General features: G+C 43.7%; 1 protein-coding gene across 2 annotated transcripts in view; it reads left to right on the top strand.

Moving 5' to 3' along the window:
* The window catches only part of LOC139581016 (thyroid hormone receptor alpha-like), a 187,319-nt gene that overhangs the window by 61,510 nt on the left and 104,145 nt on the right, over positions 1-21,664 (top strand). For both annotated transcript variants that reach the window (XM_071410314.1, XM_071410312.1), the window contains exon 2: positions 15,300-15,374. The gene's annotated coding sequence lies outside the window, so the exon portion shown is untranslated. The remainder of the gene's footprint in view (positions 1-15,299; positions 15,375-21,664) is intronic.

The raw sequence follows: 21,664 nt of genomic DNA, 5'->3' as shown, positions 1-21,664 counted from the left end.
CTAGTAAATGTTTTCTTTTTGTTCTGCTTGCATTAGACCAAGACGGCTCATTTGAAGTGCATTGGTAGTAAAACCTATCTTTTAACAACGCACACCTGGCCATTGCCAAGAAGGCAGTTTGTATATATTCACCAATTCCCAAAACAACACCTGACTCAGTCAAAACCCCATTCATTTATTAACATCTCTCTTAGATGATTAGACTCCAGCGCTCACCGTGCTATAGTTTATTACTGGGCTTTTACACGTTTGGAACAGCATTGCCTTCCCAGTCAGTCACTGGGGGCAGTACAGCCTATTTTTAGAACCAATGGCTGCTCAATGGCAGGTTCACGTGAGGACAGGCCAGGTGCAGTATTGCACTGTACTCTAGCTCTATCCCGCTATCATTTATTAGCTGCTGCCTGGTGAGCAGAAAGGTATAAGTAATCAGGTCTTGTGAAGGCAGTGTAAAGCCTGTATACTCTTGTTTTTATAGGTCTGACTCCCTTCAGCCGAGCCTTCCGGCTAAATATTTATTAAAACATGGAGAAAGACAGGGGGCTAGGCTAGGTTAAACTATGCTAGGCCTAGCTCTGTACTGTAGCTTTAGCCATCTTAGCAAAGATTTATTGTAATTGTAGCGAGCAGTTTTGTGGCTTCTAGGAATACCTAGATGACCTTTACCTTTTAGGGATCACCAGTGACCCTTTAGCCACCTCAGCTGATGTACCCTATTTGTCGAGAGCGGTCATTAACCTAGTATGTTTTTTAGCCCTCGAGCTGGATTAGCCTTGAACTCCTCATACACGAGGAGATGTTATTGGCTCTGGGGGGTCTGTAAACAGACAATGTTTCAGTCTCATGGCCCTGCCTGCTACCAACGCTCCGAATGTTGGCTCTCTTTCAACGCCCCCTACTCCCTCAACTCCTTCTCCCGATCACACACGCTAAAGGCTAAAGGAGGCCATAACCCCACCAACGATCTAAAAGACAAAGGCAGGCTTGTGACTTTAACCGATAAAGCCCCCTCTGTTCATGGTAGAGATCCATTGGTGTCGCCTCTCCACAAGGACAATGCGTTTAAACATGAGAGCACATAGGCAGCGGCCGTTCTCCCCTTCTAGTGGCCTGGGTCTGGGCCAGAGAAACAAAACCGCCTGGCAGGCAGACAGGCCTGCCAAAGAGAGACGCATTACCCCAGGGCCTGGCAATGTACTGCAGTACCATGTCATGGTAAGTAAATCGTGTACATTACACACAAACACTCACACATACACACGTCTGCTCAGGTTAGCAGAAAAACTTACACATGCGCTCACAGATGCTCTTACACAGCGCGCACACACACACACACACACACACACACACACACACACACACACACAGAGGGTGGCTAGCAGCGGGATTGGAGCTGAGCTAAGACAAATAAGGGTGGGTCCATTTCTTTACTCCCGTGGTTCTGGAAGGAAAGTATTACTACTATTACATGTCATCTTAATGGGAGCATTAATCATCAAGCATGTCAGCTCATTTTGCCATGCGGCCTTAATATAACGAATACAGAGAATATATCTCAGCAGCAGCGACAGGCCCTCACCCTAACTATGAAGAACAGAACGTCTGTGTCTTTGGGGCAGGGTTTCCGTTAATTTGGTGCCTGACACTTGACCGGCAGCATTTTAATTTATGCAGTGGTTGTGTAACCTGATTAGGGTTACACAACGGTTCCACCCACGGTTCTCAGAAGGACAGGAATGACAGAAATCACATTTAGTTTATGGTAATTCATCTTAACAGAACATGCAACTCAGAACGCAGTGGCGTGCGTCATTCTTACCGAATTCCGATGAGCAATTTGAAGATGTCCATAAGGCTAGGGGAAGCTAAGTTTTCCCTAAAGTAAATTGAATTAAGTTGCCAAAATGATATAGTCTAATTCGTTTACTCCGGTCTATACAGAAATAAATCCTTCAAAATAGGCTACTAAACCAGAAAGCGTGATTCGGCCACTGATGATCATTAGCTTAACCTGCTGTCGGAAGAGCTCGCAATTTGGGCAGAGCGCGTTGAGTTGCGACTGTCAGTGAAAAGCAGCCAGACATATCGCAATATTTAAACAGACAATCGCTGGAAAAACAATTTAGAAAACAAATGGTTATTGCTGTAAAGAAAAGACAATGAAGAGACTCCAATCTGTCTTTTTTGTTCTAAAAATCCCCTACTTAATTGAGCGATCTTATTGGCACCAGCGGAGAACATCGGGCCCTATGAAATCATTTATCATTCACTGTCTTTATCATTGGGTCAGTGCCATTTTTTTTGTTTTTGGACAGTAATTTCCTCCTCCAGGTCAGAAGGACGTCATATTGTATTTGTGTCTCCCCTTTTCGTAATATATGGATCAGGCGACGTTGTTTGTATTGATCTGTTTGGCAGTGTCAGCAGAGTAGGCTACGCTGTAATTGTTGTCGTATTAAAAATGACTCTGCTAATATCTCCATTCATAGAAAATGTAGTATGTCAATCTACAATCGCCCATAGTAGAAAAGTGTACCTATTCTATTGGTCAGCTTGTAGGTCTGTGCGAGAAAGAAATATCCTATTCCAAACAGACTCTGGGACAGTTGTGGGACGATAGATCCCAAATTCTTAAAACCCGTAGGCCTAGGCTACATCCCCCAAAAAACGTTAAAAAGCAATGAGGCTCATGCAACAGATCAGAACGCTTAGCATAAAATGTTGATCAACTATTATTTCCTCACTTTACAAGTGCAGCAATGTGCACAAGGCAGTAGGCTACTTGCAAATGTTCATTCCATAATGCAATTAGCGGGAAAACACCATTGTGAGAGATGAAAATATCAGTTAGAAAGAGGGGAGATCTAAAGATGCAACAACTAGCATGGGTTGCTAATATGACTATGATAATGCCTTTGGCTACTGGACAATGAATGAAAGTTGATTTGAAAACCAATAGAACATGGGAGAAAAGGGCTACTGTTTCAATGGCATATGGAAGTCTTTATAAAATAATTGCCTGCACGTTTGGTTGGATTCTGCCTAGGCTACTTTGAAGCAAGGTAAGACATGCCTCATAATATGTAGTAAAACGTTCTGGTTTCAAACAATTAAGTAAATGGTTTCAAAACGCATACTGCCTCCAGCTCATTGCAAAGTGGTGTGTCTTGCTCAAGCCTGCCTAGTTGCCTATGCACTTGAATGGCGAATGGAAAGCGTGCTTCAATTACCAGCTGAGAAATAAAAATAGAAGCTCTTTTTAATTGTGGCCATTGTTTTTTTGTTTTTTTTTACATACGATTTCCTTTATAATTGTTGTGCAATGATTGGGCTTATTAAAGCATGTTTCACTCCAGCAGCAACAAACAGCTGTTTGAGCTGTATCGGCAGCTCTCACGCTACATCGACTGGTATTTGAATCAATGAATAGGCTAAAATCCATTATTTTGCTATGGGAATGTTTTTTCCCCCTGTATAATTGGCCGGCACCAATTTTATTTAACAGCTTTGAAATTATTATTTTTGCCAAAAAACGTCTATTACCGGCTAATGGAAACCCTGCTATAGGGTATGGACTCCCCACCCTCCAAAACTGAGCTATACCTTATTTTCCTATTTCTTTCCCCTAGTTTTCTTCCTTTCTTTCTCCATCTATTTCTCTCTCTCCCTGTCTCTCTCTGTTCTGATTTCTTCAGTCTGGGTCATAGGGTACTGATAGCGCTCACTCTCTTCCTCTTTTTCTCTCCCCATGTCACCCTTTCCCCTTCTCTCCCTCTCAGAGTGTCTGCAGAGGGCATGCGACATCACATGGAGGGGCCAGAAAGGGAGAGAGACAGCACACATACCTACAGCACTGCTGCTCACTCAGTACTAAAACGTACACCCTTGCACATACAGAAAGACACACACTGACAAATCCATGGAGAGGAGCACATTGAGCTATGCCCAAGCAGACACACAGTCTCTTTTTTATTACATCTCCCACCCACAAACAGCTCCCAAATCCTCTGTGTGTGTGTGTGTGTGTGTGTGTGTGTGTGTGTGTGTGTGTGTGTGTGTGTGTGTGTGTGTGTGTGTGTGTGTGTGTGTGTGTGTGTGTGTGTGTGTGTGTGTGTGTTTGGGCCTGTCAGTGGGAATCACACATTGAGCTATGCCCAAGCAGACACACAGTCTCTTTTTTATTACATCTCCCACCCACAAACAGCTCCCAAATCCTCTGTGTGTGTGTGTGTGTGTGTGTGTTTGGGCCTGTCAGTGGGAATCAGATGTGATTGTGTGAGGAGGAGGGTATGCTGGGCATTTGGATGTGCTCTCTCTCTCTCTCCTCTCTAGGGGTGTGCTATAAATCACTGTTGTTGTTTTCTCTTATGTCACTGTTGTTTTAATGGGGCCAATCAATATCTCTGAACGGGACATCAGTGGAACCAGACGGTCTTGACGAGCGCTAGCTCTCTAGGGAGACATTGGCTGTCTGTGTGTTGTGTGTGTGTGTGCTCGTATAATTAGACCAAAAATATATATATATATTCCAACAAAGCTGTTGTGCTATTTCCGATGCTAACTCTATTAATAGAACGTTGGTCGTGTTATCACCTCTTTTAGCTGTTGACAGATGCCACGACATGTCTGTCTATCAATATGACCTCACGCGGAAAATGTGCGCCAGAACGTTGATGTATTATCTGGTGTTTATCTCGTTTCAAACCAAGCTCGCCAATGGAATGGATGGACGTTCGAGTCTTGAACTATTCATGCGGTGGAATCAAAGATCAAAGTTGTGGTATTCCGACTTGTCTTCCAGCTTTTGTGCTGTGACTGTGAACTCGGAGGGCCCATGTTTTAATGGCATGGCAGCACATAGCAGCTGTCGTCTTTAATTATGGAAGAGTGATAGCTTGGCCTCACGGCTCGTTCCCCTTCCTTTCCCTTCTTTTCACATTTTGATACTCCTCCTCTCCTCTCTTCTTTTCAACACCGACTTCATACAGCCCCTTGATTTCCTCCCCTTTCCTGCACGGAGTAATCCCCTGAATTGCATGTGTTACGTCCGCTAAGCAGCGCTGAATGGGGCAGGATGGGCGCCAGGCACTAATCGCGTTCAGCCCCCCGATGCTAGCTCTTTGCCCCTGGTCTCTGGTGTTACAATGTGAATGGATGCTGTTCGGCCTGTATCACACCTCAGCTGTTGCCAGGCACCTGTTGCCCCCCCCCCCCCCCCCCATGTTGAAACCATATTGAAACCATGTTGAATGAGACGCACCATGTTGAATGAGACGTACCATGTTGAAAGAGGCACGCGAGATAGACAGCAACATAGGCATTCACTAATGCACCGTGTTGAAAGAGACACGCGAGATGGACATGGGACTGGGAAGTGACTGAGTCTTGATATGTGTGTTCTACTGTAACTATAACGACGTGGGTACAGTAAGCCTTGCAGGGTGCCTCACACCCAGCGAGCTGTGATTGGGCTTGACGTGGGGGGCACAGTGGTGAATATTGGGAAGGGCACAGAGATGGCTGTCATGAGGGTGGGCTGCCCATCCCAATAAAAGGTTCCTAACATGGCAGGACAGGGTTAATAGGGCTTAAAGCATTCTCACATTCATAGGACCTGACCTAACTGGTAAGAGAGGCTTAGACGGGACACGGTGTTCCACAAACCAATGTGGGTCCTTTGACATGTGTATCACCAGGCCTAGCCGATGCTTTCCAGTCCAGATTGTTTCATTTGTTTAACTATCCATCACTAAGGGCTCTATTTTAATTAACAAACCTTACACAATGGTCAATCTAAGTGCAGGCGGTAGCGCTATAGGTTCAGGGGTGTGTCAGAAATATTTTACGATTATTGGCGCACTTGCTAGCGTTGGCTGGGATTTGATGAATAAACTACTTGTGGGTGTGTCGAGGCTTGGCCCCTCACTGGCCAATCAGAATGTGCTCCATTGCGAAATATGTGGTTGCTTCAAGTTGTGTATTTCTGGCCTTTTATGTATTGCCTTGGAATCAACTCCAATTTCAATGGTAGTCCGTTATAGTTTGTTAAATGGCTTACAGAAACAAAATAAAAAAATGTAGACCTATCTTTTCTAAATATTTTACGTTGAACCCATTTGCAGTCCACATTGTTCTAAGTAATTGCATAGCTTCAATAGCATTCACATTGATACAGGGGCTAGGCCTACTGTAAATTGCATTATGGTTGAGTATGGACATGCCAAACATTGTCAATAAGCAATATTAAATTCATTATTGATAATGCCTAAAAAGAGAACGAATAATTTGAATGAAATTCTAAACTAAACTACAACTTGTTTTAAATAGGCTATGTCACACTTACAGGACGCATAATTTATCCCGTGGCCATATAATATTAAAACAACGCAGACTACGGAGGGTTTTACGACATGTTCAAACTTTTCACAGTAGCGGGACAAAGATCCAAGATAAAGTGAAAATGTCCACTCACCCTTTCTGCTCCCAAATAGACCTATGTTTTATGGACATAATCAGAACCATTTTACAGATCAGATCGCATTCACACATCTCCAGAAGTTGCATTGCGTGAGTGCCACAGACATTGTAACCATAAAACCAGGAAAGGTGAATCATTCCAATAAGATTTGTTGTGATAAAATGTCATTAAAAACAAAAAATCTGCTCTTCTTTTTTTTACTACAACAACAACAATAAATACATGTAAAATGTAATGATATCATAAAATCGGCAGGATAAAAAAGACACGCGTCGCTGTTAATCCAGCCTTCGTTATAGTATGCCTAAGGGAGGACTTGGGTTTTGAATATATGAAATGGAAAACAAGCAATTGTTACAGGTTATAGATAACTTCTAAATATGCGGTTCACCAATATTCACCGAGGTTCTCATCTCTCATAGGGCTGGAAAATGCCAGTGCGCCAGTTTTTAGATGACGAAATTGCAGTCTAACGTGTTTGACACTAGCGCCGCTTTAACGCCAGACGAAAATAGAGCCTTAAGTGTGCACCGTACTTAAACAGTTTGCACTTATCCAATCATGAGAGTAATCTGAATTAGACATAGGCCTAACCCAATTCCATAGCATTTTCCTTCAAGGGATATGTATTTCCCCTCAGAGAGCCGCAAATAGGATATGTATTTCTGTGTATTCGTTCTTTCATGAGGTTTAAGCACAATGCATTTACACACAACGGCCCAATAGCAGCTCCCTCGTGCTTTCCGTCCTTCCCCACATCCTTCCTGACCCATCCTTCCTGACCCATCCATGCAAATTAACTGGGGCAAACTTCTGTTCGCTGCTTGACCCGCAATGCATTTGAGTTTTGACAAACCCATCTGCATTGTCTTCCCCCTCCCTCTCACCCCTTTTCTGGGAGCTGCCCAGCCATGAAGCTTCTTGTCAACGTGGCCTTGTTTTTCTCTACCACTCTTTCCCTCCTGCTCTCTCGATCTCTTCTCTCCCCCTCCTCTTTGAGTGCTGTGCATTATACGGCTTCCCAACAATGTGAACGTATTATTTTAGTGGCTCTAAACAGCCGCCCTTGGAATGACACTATGAACACGTTGTGTTTTTAAAATGATTTGGCTAGTTTGGACACACAGATGGACTGCAGGTCATTTAGTGTAATGTCCGTGTGTGTGTGTGTGGTCAGGGAGTGGCAGGTAGCCTAGCGGTTAAGCTTAAGCGCGCTGGCCCAGTAACCGAAAGGTCGTTGGTTTGAACCCCCAAGCCAACTAGGTAATAAATCTGTCAATGTACCCTTGAGCAAGACGCTTAATCCTAGTTGCTCTGTAAATCACTCTGGATAAGAGCGTCTGCTAAAGTGTAAGTGTTCTCTTGAGAAGTGCATGGAATTGGACCATTTTGTTGTGGCTCAGTTGGTAGAACATTGCGCTTGCAACGCCAAGGTTGTGAGTTCGAAAAGAAATTGAAGTATGAAAATCTATGCACTCACTACTGTAAGTCGCTCTGGATAAGAGCATCTGATAAATGACTGAAATGTAAATGTCTTGTCCTAGGTCAAGAACATGGGATATAAATCATTGAAAGGGCTGGACAATGGTGGAGTCATGCAAGAGTGATCATCTGATATTGCGGGCATGGTTATCGTGTTATTTTTGAAACAATGCCATTTAAGACATGTATAAGATCAGACAACTGCTAGAATTGGTTGTAAAAAAGTACTTCAGAAAGTACTTCAGAAAGTACTTATATCCCTTGACTTATTCCACACTTTGTTGTGTTACAGCACAAAATTACAAAATTGAATAAATAGAGTTTTTCTCTCACTCATCTACACACACACACACAATATCCCATAATGACAAAGTAAAAACGTGTTTTTCGATTTTCTTTGCACATTTATTGAAAATTAAATACAGAAATATCTCATTTACATAAGTTTTCACACCCCTGAGTCAATACTTTGTAGGAGCACCTTTGGTGGCGATTACAGCTTTGAGTCGTCTTGGGTATGTCTGTATCAGCTTTGCTTCCTTGCAGATTTTCTCAAGTTCTGTTAAGTTAGATAGGGAGCGGAGTTGAACAGCAGTCTTCCAGTCTTTCCACAGATTTTGAATGGGATTCAAGTCTTGGCTTTGGCTGGGCGACTCAAGTACTTTCACATTATTTTTCTGAAGCCATTCCAGCTTTGCTTTGGCTGTATGCTTGGGGTCATTGTCCTACTGGAACGTAAATCTTCGCCCCAGTCTAAGGTCGTTTGCGCCGTGAAGCAAGTTCTCATCAAGGATTTGCCTGTATTTGGCTCCATTCATTGTTCCCTCTATCTTTACCAGTCTACCAGTCCCTGCTTCTGAAAAGCATTCCCATAACATGATGCTGCCACCCGCATGCTTCACCATAGAGGTGGTGTTAGACGGGTGATGAGCTGTGCCTGGTTTTCTCCAGATATAGGTCTTTGCATTCAGACCAAGTGTTACATTTTTGCCTCATCAGACCACAGAATCTTTTGCCTTATGCTCTCAGAGTCTTTCATATGCTTTTTTTGCAAACTCCAGACGTGCTATCATTTGCCTTTTTCTCAGGAGGTAGAGAGACTACGATCCTTCTGGCAGGTTCTACCATATCAGCCAAGGAACTCTGTAGTTCTGTCAGAGTGGTCATTGGATTCTTGGTCACCTCCGTGACCAAGGTAATCTTTTCCGGTTGCTTAGTTTGGTTGGACGGCCAGCTCTAGGCAGAGTCTGGGTAGTTCCATATTTTTTCCATTTTTCCATGGCGACCACTGTGCTCTTGGAAACTTTCAACACTAGAAATTGTTTTCTACCCTTCCCCAGATATATGCCTCCTCACAATTCTATCTCGGAGATCTACGGACAGTTCCATGGGCTTCATGCTATAGTTTCTGCTCTGACATGCGCTGTCAACTATGGGACCAACTATAGACAGGTGTGTTTCTTTTAATTTGGAGTGTCATAGCAAAGGAGTGTGAATACTTATGTAAAGGAATACTTAATGAAGGCACTGTATGTACAATAATAACCTGAATCTCTATCGAAGCCAGATGTACAAATGCCACAATAGGTGCTTGCATGTGTGCGTGCCTGTCTCTCACACCATCATGCATGAGCAACTCTGCTGTGGTGCCAGGATGTGCGATACCAGTGGCACAGTGTAGAACAAGCACTGAACATGTAGGCGATTGGCACTGCCCTGCCCTACGGACTCAACCCGGGTGTCCATTCCATGCCCTGGCATGGGTCCCCTTTCAACCCCCTGATTTTGCACACACAAACACACAAACACAAAAACAGAGACCATGTGTGGGAAGGGCAGTGACTAGAGTTTCATCAATGTACAGAACCCCTCTGTGTCTCTTATTGACAATGGATGCTTTCCCGCCATCGCTCCCCTGCCTACTCTTGAAAAGCCATTCGACCCTCAGGCTGCTGGTATGAAAATTGAGCATTGCCATTGTTTCCTGATAAAATTTCCCATTCATAACCTAACCTACTCTCTGCCTGACTGGGATTTTTTCTGCAGTTTTGTCTTCTTCATTGTCTCGCGTGATTATAAAGATATTCAAAGGTTAGTGTGTTTGTTTTTAGGTGGTTATGGAGGTCAGAGTTCAACATCATGGGGCGCCACATAATCAGTCCAGTAACCATGGCAACACTCCAAAGCCAACGGCACAGGCTCTATCAGGGATGCGCACGCCATCCATCGGTGCTCCCTAGCTGAGTCTGATCCCAGAGAGTAGCCGCCAATTGCCAAAGCTCCCATGATGATACAGACCCTCTGGTTTCATATGGAAGACGAAGGATGCTTGAGATTCAAAGTGCATATCTAATGAAACAATACAAGCTCCCCGGACCCATGTGCTGGCTAGTCAAGAGAGAAATGCAGCTTATTACATTTTTCATCTTTGCTGGTTTACTTCACCTATGAAATCAGGAAAAAGGTAGCCACTTGAAAGTAAAATGATTGAAATTTCTCCGCGACCCTTGATGTCTGATTACCGCAATTGCAAAAGTACTCAATAGCCGTAACTGGGTCATCGCTGCATAGGCGACTTACAGTAACCCCACTGCTGGATATCTTAATAAGTCTTGCCATGTTTCAGTCACTGAACCTGTGACATGGCAGTGAATTAGCCCTACAACATCAAAGCCCTTCTCTGGCCACTAGAGAAGGGGCCCTTTCAGGTGGGGAAAACTTGGGGCCCACTGAATCTAGCCCCCAAGATGTTTTCAGTTGAAACAGACACACTTTATACCTTATCCTCATGTGATCTGCCTTGAATCACTGTAGAAGAGTTTCTCTGGTGTGCTTATCTTGGCTGGGGTGTGATTTTTCACACAACCCAACACCTTCCTTAGTCAGTAGCGAGGGGAAAACGCATCCCCACAAAAAGTGTAGTCGCCTTCTAACCAGGAATCTCGTAACCTACACCCTGGAGCCATGCACATGTTAAAATGCAGCTTGACTTGCACTTGGGATTGATTGTTCTGCGTGCCGAGCGAGCTGCTCGGAAAGGCTGCGGAGCTACTGTTGCTATCTCATTCACACTAGCAGGGAGGGGCCCTTTTTATTTTGATTTGATTAAAAGGTTCTCAGATTCAAGAGGAAGTTGCGGACGGACTATCTATCAGGGCTGACTTTTTTTGAAGGTCTGCTTTGTGTTAGATCGTGTCATGACCAATGAAATTGATTGAGAGGACCAGTCACAGATCACTTTGAAAGGAGTAGACTGTTTTTATATGGAGCGTTTAACAGCTTCCCATAGTAAATGTGGAGTATGACGATTATGAAGGGCTGTTGGTAGGCAGGGCTTGACCTCGATCCCCTAGGCTTGTCTTAAGTCAGATAGATTTAGGGCTGCCCTCAACAACAGCAAAAATACTGGTCGACCTAGAGTCATCTGTTCTTTCGACCAATCAATTGGTCAAAATGTTAAAACGTGTATTTTTCCCTATATAGGCATTCCCTACGTGTTTTAATAAAGCTACTGAGCTTGTCTGACGCTTTAAGCACAATGTAATCAAATAATTAAGACACACAAATTACTCAAGAGGGAACCAGAGATAGCCTAACCAGAAGAAGAAAAAAAACTGTTCCTGACCCACTTCTTCCCGCTGCTGTTGGCCTTTGCAGATTTTTGCTGTTACCCTCCTGAAGTTGCTGGTAGGTAATAGGTTACACCAAGGGTCGGCAACCTTTTCCATTTGGAGTGCCAATTTATCTTTCCATTTCTATCGATCTGTGTGGCAGTTATGATTTTCATATGTACTTTTTTCGTGGAACAGTTTCCTTTCATTTATAACAAAGTCTTCGTATCTCCAAATCATTATCATATGGTTAATCAGAATTCTAAAAGTAACCTCTGTTGCCATTGCCAACTATGTAAAAATAGCCTACATAAAGCCAACAAATAAAAACATTTCAGCCTGCAGGTAGAAAAAAATCCTGATAAAAATAAATATCCTATAAATCACATTGTCTACACATGGCCTGTCTTCAAGGAACTTGAAACATTGTATGGGTCAGGCCTGAAGCTCTCTCTAGCAAACTTGCAACATTGTATAAAATATTCTGGGCCCTCTGAGTTTCCTGCACAAGTGAGCTCCGGGCAGACATAGCTGTAGGCTATTCGCGCAAGAGATAAGAAGTAATCAGGTAGACCTATTTTATGACAATTCCACTGGATCAGAACATTACATTTTTTCCCCCTTTCAGGCTGAGTGGTGGTTATCGAAAGAGAGCTGGAGAGATTTCTTTAAAATAGGCTATGTTGAGGAACTATTGTCATTCTCAATGGATGTAAAAACAGACTTAATTTACTTGCTGTTTGAGGTGAAGAGAAAATTGCTTTGAGAAGCTCCACAGTGGTAGTGAGTTAAGACAATCAGAAATACTATCAGATTCCCAAATGGCACATTTATAGGCCTACATTTGCGCACAGGCCAGGTAGCCTAGGCCTACTTCTATGTACAGTGCATTTGGAAAGTATTCAGACCCCTTGACTTTTCCACGTTGTCACGTTACAGCCTTATTCTTAAATGGATCTAATCGTTTTTTCCCCTTATCAAGCTACACACAATACTCCATAATGACATAAGTATTCAGACCCTTTACTCAGTACTTTGTTGAAGCACCTTTAGCAGCAAATACAGCCTCGGGAATACTTGGGTATGACGCTACGAGCTTGGCACAACTGTATTTGTGGAGTTTCTCAAATTCTTCTCTGCAGATCCTCTCAAGCTCTGTCAGGTTGGATGGGGACTGTCACTGCACAGCTATTTTCATCTCCAGAGATGTTCGTTCGTGTTCAAATCCGGGCTCTTGCTGGGCCACTCAAGGACATTCAGAGACGTGTCCCAAAGCCACTCCTGGGTTGTCTTGGCTATGTGCTTAGGGTTGTTGTCCTGTTGGAAGGTGAACCTTCGCCCCAGTCTGTGGTCCTGAGCTCTCTGGAGCAGGTTTTCATCAAGGATCTCCCTGTACTTTGCTCCGTTCATCTTTCCCTCGATCCTGGCTAGTCTCCCAGTCCCTGCCGCTGATAAACATCCCCACAGCATGATGCTGCCACCACCATCCTTCACCGTAGGGATGGTGCATATTTTCCTCCAGACGTGACGCTTGGCATTCAGGCCAAAGAGTTCAATCTTGGTTTCATCAGACCAGATAATCTTGTTTCTCATGGTCTGAGAGTCCTTTAGGTGCCTTTTGGCAAACTCCAAGTGGGCTGTCATATGCCTTTTACTGAGGAGTGGCTTTCATCTGGTCACTCTACCATAGAGGCCTGATTGGTGGAGTGCTGCAGAGATGGTTGTCCTTCTGGAAGGTTCTCCCATCTCCACAGAGGAACTCTGGAGCTCTGTCAGAGTGACCATCGAGTTCTTGGTCACCTCCCTGACCAAGGCCCTTCTCCGATTGCTCAGTTTGGCCGGGTGGAAAAGGAAAACATCTTCCATTTAAGAATGATGGAGGCCACTGTGTTCTTGGGGAAATTCAATGCTGCCGAAATGTTTTGGTATGCCTCCCCAGACCTTTTCCTCGACACAATCCTGTCTCGGAGCTCTACGGACAATTCCTTTGACCTCATGGCTTGGTTTTTGCTCTGACATGCACTGTCAACTGTGGGACCTTACATAGACAGGTGTGCGCCTTTCCAAATCATGTCCAATCAATTGAATTTACCACAGGTGGATTCCAATCAAGTTGTAGAAACATCTCAAGAATGATCAATGAAAACAGAATACAGCTGTGCTCATTTTTAAAAACATGTTTGCACTTCCATTGTGGGGTATGGTGTGTTGATTGCAGATGATTTTTGAAATGTATTTAATCCATTTTAGAGTTAGGCTGTAACGTAGAAAAATGTGGAAAAAGTCAAGGGGTGTGAATACTTTCCGAATGCACGGTATATTTCTGTGCTTTTAAATGGATTATTAATGATTAGTGGAATTTCATTCTGACAAAGACAACCTTTCATAGGGCTGAGGCGAGAATAGTGGAGTTGGCACCGGCCGTCTCACTCTGAAGGTAAAGCACCCGAGACTTGACTTTGAAACCTGTTTCTTTTACCAGAATAGAATCACTCCTCGACCTTGAGTCTGCTCTCCAGCTTTTCCTCCTTTTCGTCCTGCTTTGCTTTTCCCCCCTGTGTTTCCTCCCTGGCCTACTCCATCCATCAATTGTTGTAACACGACTGCTGGGATGGATACCCTGATAGTTTTTGTCACATACTGTCTGTGACAAGAGGGGTAGAAGTATTTGACCCAGCCTTCTCTCACACCCTGTTCCCATATACTGCTTGCTCACTCGCCTCGTCGTGAGCACATAGTGGAGTTATTCTCAGCGAGTCTCTCTCCACGGAACGTCTGATACCTATTCCTTAACTACACCCCCACCACCACCAACCACACCCACACACACAGATACACAAACAACCCTCCACCCCAAAAGCCCCCTCCCCCCGCCCCTGAGTCTCTGTCTACAAGCCCATGAGGTCCTCTGAGCAAACATAGCTCCCGACCTCGACCCTCTCTAATCAGGCACAAATTAGGCATGTCGAGAAGAGACCCCCCCCTACCACTAACATCCCACCCCCTCCATCACATCTCCACAGGGCCAGCTTTCTGGGAGCTGTATCTACTCTTGCCGTGAGGGAGGGATCCCCCCCAATTTTATGGGCTTGTAGCGGCATCTTGACCCTTTTCTCCACACACATACACACACACACACACACACACACACACACACACACACACACACACACACACACACACACACACACACACACACACACACACACTCATACACACATACATAGGCACACACACCCTCCTCCGGCGCTTCTCTTCCGATGGGACTGTAATGACATTAACAGCTTCTTCCTCCCGGTGAACCTTGGAACAGTTTCCACTTTGTACCCATTTCTTCTTCTCCGCTCTTTTTTTCTCTCCTTCCTCCTCTCCGAGACCCGTGTAGCCCAATTAAGAGTAAAGCAAAGGACGCCGTGAAAGCCAGGGGTCTACAATAACAGAAGCCAGGGGTCTACAAGAGCTGATTTACGTATTCAGATTCAGCCCCAGACATGTAAAGAATCCAGATCTGAGTTCCCAGGCCCCCGGCTAGCTAACTCACCAGCAAGGCTTGTCCAGCCCCAGCACCACCTAAAGAGAGGGAGGGTAGCGTTGGTGGTTGGTGCTGTTGCTGATGGTCTTTGTACTGCCTGGCACTGTTTGTTTTCTATATGCTTCTATTTCCCCCTTCCAACTTTACTGTACCTCCTGGCCCCACCTCTGAACAATCTCCTGTTTATTTCTCACAGGGCGGAAGCCATCGTCCCACAGAACATACTAAAGGCCTGGGGAAGTCATTAACCACCACACACTACAGGACACTGGTAGGTTCTGCTGCCTGCTTCTCTCTCCTTATAGCTATATGTAGTATGTCTGTGGACTGTATGCACATACACACACACATATATATATATATTTATATGCACACACATTCTCTCTCTCCTTTCTCAATCTCACTCACTCAGGCAGGGTAACTTATAGCCCCGTCTGCAGGGTGATGTATCGACTCCCACTGATCGGATGCCAAGAATTCCCAAAAGGGTTTTTATGCTGCCTTCGTCCTACTGTGGAAATATGTCCGCGCTCCTTGTCAGATTTCTTTCCTCCATCCATCTCTCTCTTCTCTCTCTCTCTCCCTCTCTCTTTCCAAAATGATGTGCGTTTCCAGTGTGGCGTTAAAGTCAGGGTCCTGATATTTACGGTAACATTTCCTGCCTCCCGCCAGTCCAATGCAGGAAATCCAAGAGGCACATTCCATGGTGTTTCCCTAAGCCGGGGGCCTTGTGTGTCTGCTCGGCTCAGAACCCCCTACTCCCACTCACTGGAATATGGGACATTTTGTGGAATAATATGATAATGTGGTGTGCATGGATACCTAAGTCTAAATGCCCTGTCTAGGAGGTTGGCCAATAGTGCCAATAAAAAGTATACACCCCCTTTAACTTTTTTCACATTGTGTCAGTACCTTAGAGTTTAATGTGTTTATATAAGGATTTCCCCCCACTTATCTACACACCATGCGCCACAGTTTTAAGGGGACTTTTTTTTTATTGAAAAAATACACTGAACAATGTGTTCGCAGTAATAGCTACTGTAAATTGGACAGTGCAGTTATATTAACAAGAGTTTAAGCTTTCATCCAATATTAGACACTTATATACAGTGGGGAGAACAAGTATTTGATACACTGCCGATTTTGCAGGTTTTCCTACTTACAAAGCATGTAGAGGTCTGTCATTTTTATCATAGGTACACTTCAACTGTGAGAGACGGAATCTAAAACAAAAATCCAGAAAATTACATTGTATGATTTTTAAGTAATTCCTTTGCATTTTATTGCATGACATAAGTATTTGATCACCTACCAACCAGTAAGAATTCCGGCTCTCACAGACCTGTTAGTTTTTCTTTAAGAAGCCCTCCTGTTCTCCACTCATTACCTGTATTAACTGCACCTGTTTGAACTCGTTACCTGTATAAAAGACACCTGTCCACACACTCAATCAAACAGATTCCAACCTCTCCACAATGGCCAAGACCAGAGAGCTGTGTAAGGACATCAGGGATAAAATTGTAGACCTGCACAAGGCTGGGATGGGCTACAGGACAATAGGCAAGCAGCTTGGTGAGAAGGAAACAACTGTTGGCGCAATTATTAGAAAATGGAAGAAGTTCAAGATGACGGTCAATCACCCTCGGTCTGGGGCTCCATGCAATATTTCACCTCGTGGGGCATCAATGATCATGAGGAAGGTGAGGGATCAGCCCAGAACTACACGGCAGGACCTGGTCAATGACCTGAAGAGAGCTGGGACCACAGTCTCAAAGAAAACCATTAGTAACACACTACGCCGTCATGGATTAAAATCCTGCAGCGCACGCAAGGTCCCCCTGCTTAAGCCAGTGCATGTCCAGGCCCGTCTGAAGTTTGCCAATGACCATCTGGATGATCCAGAGGAGGAATGGGAGAAGGTCATGTGGTCTGATGAGACAAAAATAGAGCTTTTTGGTCTAACTCCACTCGCCGTGTTTGGAGGAAGAAGAAGTATGAGTACAACCCCAAGAACACCATCCCAACCGTGAAGCATGGAGGTGGAAACATCATTCTTTGGGGATGCTTTTCTGCAAAGGGGACAGGACGACTGCACCGTATTGAGGGGAGGATGGATGGGGCCATGTATCGCGAGATCTTGGCCAACAACCTCCTTCCCTCAGTAAGAGCATTGAAGATGGGTCGTGGCTGGGTCTTCCAGCATGACAACGACACGAAGCACACAGCCATGGCAACTAAGGAGTGGCTCCGTAAGAAGCATCTCAAGGTCCTGGAGTGGCCTAGCCAGTCTCCAGACCTGAACCCAATAGAAAATCTTTGGAGGGAGCTGAAAGTCCGTATTGCCCAGCGACAGCCCCGAAACCTGAAGGATCTGGAGAAGATCTGTAGGGAGGAGTGGGCCAAAATCCCTGCTGCAGTGTGTGCAAACCTAGTCAAGAACTACAGGAAACGTATGATCTCTGTAATTGCAAACAAAGGTTTCTGTACCAAATATTAAGTTCTGCTTTTCTGATGTATCAAATACTTATGTCATGCAATAAAATGCTAATTAATTACTTAAAAATCATACAATGTGATTTTCTGGATTTTTGTTTTAGATTCCGTCTCTCATAGTTGAAGTGTACCTATGATAAAAATTACAGACCTCTACATGCTTTGTAAGTAGGAAAACCTGCAAAATCGGCAGTGTATCAAATACTTGTTCTCCCCACTGTATACCGACATTTGTTGTTTCTCTAAAATCTGCGATCTTGACATAACGCGCTGCATGATTTACAACTGTCCCGTTGACGGAACGCCTATCCCTACTAACAAAAGCGCATTCGCGAAAAAAGCACAAATGTTGCACAAATGTACCTAACCATAAACATCAATGCCTTTCTTAAAATCAATACACAAGTATTTTTTTTTTTACCTGCATATGTAGTTAAAATAAATTAATGTTAGCAGGCAATATTAACTAGGGAAATTGTGTCACTTCTCTTGCCTTCAGTGCAAGCCGAGTCAGGGTATATGCAGCAGTTTGGGCTCATTGCAAACACCATTTCTTCCTAACAAGACCGTAATTCATTTGACAGAATTTGACATAATTATGGCATAACATTGAAGGTTGTGCAATGTAACAGCAATATTTAGACTTAGGGTTGCCACCCGTTTGATAAAATACGGAACGGTTACGTATTTCACTGAAAGAATAAACGTTTTCGAAATGATAGTTTCCGGATTTGACCATATTAATGAACAAAGGCTCGTATTTCTGTGTGTTAATTATATTATAATTAAGTCTATGATTTGATATTTGATAGAGCAGTCTGACTGAGCGGTGGTAGGCAGCAGCAGGCTCGTAAGCATTCATTCAAACAGCACTTTACTGCGTTTGCCAGCAGCTCTTAGCAATGCTTGAAGCACAGCGCTGTTTATGACTTCAAGCCTATCAACTCCCGAGATTAGGCTGGCAATACTAACGTGCCTATAAGAACATCCAATAGTCAAAGGTATATATGAAAAGGTATATGAAATACAAATGGTATAGAGAGAAATAGTCCTATAATTCCTGTAATAAGTTTTTGCATTATTTAAACCAAATTTAAGTGGTTTCATTATTTATTTGAGACTAAAAAATGATTTTATTGCTGAGGGGTATTTCTATCTGTAATAAAGCCCTTTTACGGGGGAAAATTCATTCTGATAGGCGGGACCTGGCTCCCAAGTGGCTAGGCCTATGCCCTCTCAGGCCCACCCATGGCTGCACCTCTGCCTATTCATGTGAAATCCATAGATTAGGGTCTAATTCATTCATTTCAATTGACTGATTTCCTGATGTGAACTGTAACAATATTTGAAATTGTTGCATGTTGCGTTTATATTTTTGTTCAGGACATGTGTCTTTTTATTCCTTAGCCATTTCAATGTAGCTTTGGCTGTGTGCTTCGGGTCGTTGTCATGCTGAAATGTGATCATCCGTTTTAGTTTCAGCTTTCTTGCAGAGGGCAACAGGTTTTCCTCAAGGACCTTTCTGTACATTTCTCAATTCATATTCCTTTCTATCCCGATAGGTGAAATATAACTGAAACATCCCCATAACATGATGCTGCCACCACCACGCTTCACCGTAGGGATGGTGTGGTGTTGGGTTTGCACCAAACATAACACTTTGCATTTAGGCCAAAATGTTCCACAACACTATTGGCCACATGGCTACAGAATCTCCCAAGTGTTTTTTTTGCAAACTTCAAACAGGATTCAAGGTGGGCTTTCTTGAGTAATGGCTTCCTTCTTGCCACCCTACAATACATGCCAGATTTGTGGAGTGCTTGGGATATTGTTATCACATGCACAATTTGACCAGACTTGGCCATAAAAGCCTGTAGCTCTTTCAAGGTTGCCATTTGACTCTTGGTAGCCTCTCTGATTCGTCTCCTACTTGCTCAGTCATACAGTTTGGAGGGACGGCCTGATCTAGGCAGGTTCTTGTTGGTGCCATACACCTTCCACTTGTTAATAATCGTCTTGACCGTGCTCCAAGGGATATTCAAGGCCTTTGAAATATTTGTATACCCACCCCCTGATCTGTGCCTTTCCACAACTTTGTCCCGGAGTTCTTTTGAAATCTCTTCGGTGCTCATGGTTGAGTGTTTGCTTTGCAATTCACTACCCAGCAGAAGTAACCTACAGGAACTGCTGAATGTATCTTGAAATCATGTGAATCACTACGATTTAACACAGGTGGAGGCCAATTAACTTGGTGTGTGATTTTGAAGGTGATTGGTTGCACCTGAGCTAATATAGGATCACTATTACAAGGGCGGTGGACACTCATCTAACCAAGCTATTTAATTAGAATATTTTTTATAGATAAATAAAAATATTAAACATTTTTACTTCAAAGTTGTGGGGTAGGATGTGTAAATCAATGGGGGAAAAATAACAATTTTAATGCATTTTATATCCAGGCTATAAGGCAACAAAAGGTGAACATTTTGAAAGGGTGTTTAGACTTTCTATAGGCACTGTATGCATGTTTGTTTTAGCTCTCATTGCAATTTAAGTCTTTCAGTGTGTGTCCCAATACTGTAGGTGGTGGCATCGTGGCAAAACATTTCATGCAGTACAGTTTAGGAGTATAATGCATGTTGGGGTTCAATTCATAAATAGACGTTCGACATTCCTGTTATATGTGTACTTTTCTCTCCGTGATTTGAATTTTTATTTGCTCTCCTTTTTAATTTCCTGTCCTCTCCAGCTGGGTGAATGGGAGAGAGAGGGAGAAATGGATGGAAGTTCTTAATCCCAGTGTAATCCTTGCCTAAATCTGAACGCATTATGAAACAGTAGAAAAAGAGAATGCCGCCCAAGCGGAACACTGAGCTGAGGGTTGTTGGACAGATGTTGGGAGGGAAATACCTCACAATGACTGCAACGGCGTAGTACAGAAAAGCTTTCAGCAAACTCTGTTTGTCCACATCTAGGAGGGGTGGTGAAGTCAGTGGGGAGGGGAGGAGGCAGCTGTGGTTGAGACATTGAGTCAGTTTTGACATGGAAAGCATTAGAATGGCCATTTTGGCCAGAGATGGCTGTGGGACTAAAGGTGAATGGTTTGCTTTTTAGCCTGTTTTAAACTGGCGCCTCGTGTTTACCTCTGCACTTACAGTAATTCTGTAGGTACAGTAATTCTGTACCTACAGATGGGTTTGGCCATTTGAAGTAAGGTCATAAATATATATATATGTTTTATAGCCTTTTGTGAACTAACACTCGCACTTTACTTTTTTCTCCCCTACTAGCACTGACTTTGCTAATAGCTACTTTATTAGGTAAAAATCGAATTACTATGACTGAGATACAGTGGGGAGAACAAGTATTTGATACACTGCCGATTTTGCAGGTTTTCCTACTTACAAAGCATGTAGAGGTCTGTAATTTTTATCATAGGTACACTTCAACTGTGAGAGACGGAATCTAAAACAAAAATCCAGAAAATTACATTGTATGATTTTTAAGTAATTCCTTTGCATTTTATTGCATGACATAAGTATTTGATACATCAGAAAAGCAGAACTTAATATTTGGTACAGAAACCTTTGTTTGCAATTACAGAGATCATACATTTCCTGTAGTTCTTGACCAGGTTTGCACACACTGCAGCAGGGATTTTGGCCCACTCCTCCATACAGACCTTCTCCAGATCCTTCAGGTTTCGGGGCTGTCGCTGGGCAATACGGAATTTCAGGTCCCTCCAAAGATTTTCTATTGGGTTCAGGTCTGGAGACTGGCTAGACCACTCCAGGACCTTGAGATGCTTCTTACGGAGCCACTCCTTAGTTGCCCTGGCTGTGTGTTTCGGGTCGTTGTCATGCTGGAAGACCCAGCCACGACCCATCTTCAATGCTCTTACTGAGGGAAGGAGGTTGTTGGCCAAGATCTCACGATACATGGCCCCATCCATCCTCCCCTCAATACGGTGCAGTCGTCCTGTCCCCTTTGCAGAAAAGCAGCCCCAAAGAATGATGTTTCCACCTCCATGCTTCACGGTTGGGATGGGTTCTTGGGGTTGTACTCATC

This window comes from Salvelinus alpinus, chromosome 7 (genome assembly GCF_045679555.1).
Source record: "Salvelinus alpinus chromosome 7, SLU_Salpinus.1, whole genome shotgun sequence".
NCBI classification, from domain to species: Eukaryota; Metazoa; Chordata; class Actinopteri; order Salmoniformes; family Salmonidae; genus Salvelinus; species Salvelinus alpinus.
The sequence above is the reverse complement of the archived record's forward strand: the minus strand, read 5'-3'. Positions and strand labels throughout refer to the sequence as shown.